Below are 3,621 nucleotides of genomic sequence, written 5' to 3'. Positions count from 1 at the left end.
AGAAGCTGAAGTGTGAGTATATTGTAATTAACTTGTCATAATATATATAGTGATTCTTTAAACCCTTTCTCTTTTTTGTTATTATATTATTATTTTAATCAAGACCTTGACTTGTTGACTAGTGCTTCTATATTATTTTAAGCCAAACCCACAAGGATCAACGCTAACCACTCAAGTGTTGAGATGTACCGTCCGTGCATTGGTTTAGACAATAATTGGAATCCAGTTTAAAATCTATTTGGATTTTTTCTTAATTTTGGCTTTAATTATATATATAGACTAGTCATTGGCCCGTGCGTTGAACAATTTTTTTGGTATGATCTTTTTTGGTAAATATTATGACTGGAGAACATTGTTTTAGGGAAAAAACTTCTTTCATTTTTATGTAGTGATTTTAAGAAGTACAATGAAGGGTTTTATGATAAATTTTTTTTAATTTTATGAAATACATTTATATAAAATAAGAGTTATTGTATTTTTTAATTTCTATTAGCTAGATCACATTTCTTAAATAAACTGAACAACCATTTCATCACCCTGTTGTGCACATAATGATTGGAATGTTGTTAGTTAGTTTAATTGAACAATATTGTGTTTATACTTTTTTTAAACTACAATTGATAATTCACAAAATGAGTAAACAACTTATTGAGTATGGAAAAAGATACAAATATGAACATTAACATGAGTATGAACATGAAGGGAGATTTCTATTCATTTTATTGAAGAAAAAATGTACTTACAAAAAATTCTGAACTTTATTAGGTAAAGAAGAATCAAGTTATAGATAACAAAATCAATAAACCAAAAATTTTAGGAGCCTAAGAGGAGCCATTACTCATTTGAAAAAACGCAAAATACACAAGGACTAAAAAAAAAACCATCCACTCCACACTTCCAATGCAATTGCTTTTGCTCAAGGAAAACAATATATATATATATATATATATCTTTTTTTATTTAGAAATAGTTACAATATGTATGCTAACCCCACAACTTGAACCTTTTCTCCCTGACTCCCTCAATTTGAACATTTTCTCCATTAGACCCTAGACACTTTGTGTATGGGGAGATGCCAATTCAGCTAAATGACCCTTAACATATATATATATATATATATATATCATTCAATAAATATAGAACCTCCTTTAAAAAAATTAATATGTTTATCATAGTTAAGGGAAATCCTAATGGGTACTTCACTTGAGCATATGTGAAAAAGGCATATACATACCACGAATGGTAAATGAGAAAGAAAAAGTTGCTAATCTCTTTTAATATGGTTAGTTTCTTTGCCTTAATTAGTCGCCCAAACAACATACCGTGTATTCATACCACAACCACAAATGACAATGTAGCATTGGCCATCAGTAATTGCTAATCTGAAAGTACAGATTTCTTTAATAGCTCTACCTTCATTTCTTTTGGCTAATATGTCTTTACTAAATCAAAATCAAACCAAAAAAAAATCATATAGAAATCACCAAATTAGAGTTTAAATTATAATTAAATTTTGAAAAGAAAGCTAAGCAGAAGTGCACAAAAATTCCTTGTAACTAAGTCATACTCAGGAGTATTGGACCTTTTTTCCTTTGTATAAATAGGGGGGGGGGGTCCCAATGGGATGGGGGGCTAACAATTTTCTCTCCAAAACATTTATTGTAGGAACATAAAAATTTTTCATTGTGGACTTTTCACGCTTAAAGAACATGACTTGCCAACTAATCAAACTAGAGTTTTTAATACCTATAGCAATTTCACAACATCAAGAACAAACCTCAATGAATACAATGTCAAATTCCATAGTCTCCTGTTACATCAAATGAGTGTTTAATTTTTCTCGCAAAGTCATACTCAGGAGTATTGGACCTTTTTTCCTTTGTATAAATAGGAGGGTCCCAATGGGATGGGGGGCTAACAATTTTCTCTCCAAAACATTTATTGTAGGAACATAAAAGTTTTTCATTGTGAACTTTTCACGCTTAAAGGACATGACTTGCCAACTAATCAAACTAGAGTTTTTAATACCTACAGCAATTTCACAACATCAAGAACAAACCTCAGTGTATACAATGTCAAATTCCATAGTCTCCTGTTACATCAAATGAGTGTTTAATTTTTCTCGCAAAGTCATACTCAGGAGTATTGGACCTTTTTTCCTTTGTATAAATAGGGGGGTCCCAATGGGATGGGGGGCTAATAATTTTCTCTCCAAAACATTTATTGTAGGAACATAAAAGTTTGTCATTGTAGACTTTTCACGCTTAAAGAACATGACTTCCCAACTAATCAAACTAGAGTTTTTAATACCTACAGCAATTTCACAACATCAAGAACAAACCCCAGTGTATACAATGTCAAATTCCATAGTCTCCTGTTACATCAAACGAGTATTTAATTTTTCTCGCAAAGTCATACTCATGAGTATTGGACCTTTTTTCCTTTGTATAAATGGGGGGATCCCAATGGGATGGCGGGCTAACAATTTTCTCTCCAAAACATTTATTGTAGGAACATAAAAGTTTTTCATTGTGGACTTTTCACGCTTAAAGAACATGACTTGCCAACTAATCAAACTAGAGTTTTTAATACCTACAACAATTTCACAACATCAAGAACAAACCCCATTGTATACAATGTCAAATTCCATAGCCTCCTGTTACATCAAATGAGTGTTTAATTTTTCTCGCAAAGTATCGAATAATAAAGCTTCTGGGCCATAGTCTCAACTACAACTCTCAATCATATTGGACTTCGATGACACCTTTCCACAACGTATCATTATGTGATGTAGAAAAAATTTGGAGTGTACACAATGTTTAGTGTGGATGGGAAGAAATTTCATCCTATTCCAATGGTTAGGCCAGTAAGGACCTATTCCAATTTAATGATCCTAGAATTTTGTATACAAGTAATAATCAAGGAAACTTCCGCCTAAAATAAGTCGGACTTTTGGCAAGAGAGAAAATTGATGTCTAGACAAATCAAGCTAAGGCCAACCAAAATGGACCATATTCTTAATTTCTTATCTCTTTTTGTTCCATGTACAAGACTTACAATCAATGCTTGGCGTGTAAAAGTTGAACATCTTATCTAAAGTCCATCCTCTGAAAGCTTGAGAAAAAATTCATTTAAACCAACACAATATATAAATTATAAAGTAATCAAAGAAAAATTGTCAAAAATAATGAAAATTTAATATGTGCTTAAATTCTTATAAGGATGAACACAATAGCAATATCCTTTTAAAAAAAAATAAAGATAAAAAAAAAAAAAAAATCTATGCTTATTTTGTACGTATGATAAAGTCCTATCACAAAATTTTTTGAGACTCATGCTGATTAGAGATTAGAGTTATAAAGGAATAATCATCAATATATATATATATATATATATATATAATGTATGCAATAAATTTTACTACTAAATCACTGAGCCACATCATCCACTTATTTTCTATCTCTTCATTTTTGTTTTAAACTTTTCTTCTCACTACTCTCAACCAAAAAAAAACCTCTTCTTCTCCCTATTAATACTACAGTTACACTTCTTCCAACCTTTACCTCTCCTCTTTGCCTCTTTACATCATCCACTACTCTATATTTCACCGTTACAATTCCT

This window comes from Quercus robur, chromosome 5 (genome assembly GCF_932294415.1).
Source record: "Quercus robur chromosome 5, dhQueRobu3.1, whole genome shotgun sequence".
Taxonomy (NCBI): domain Eukaryota; kingdom Viridiplantae; phylum Streptophyta; class Magnoliopsida; order Fagales; family Fagaceae; genus Quercus; species Quercus robur.
This window is presented reverse-complemented; position numbering follows the sequence as displayed.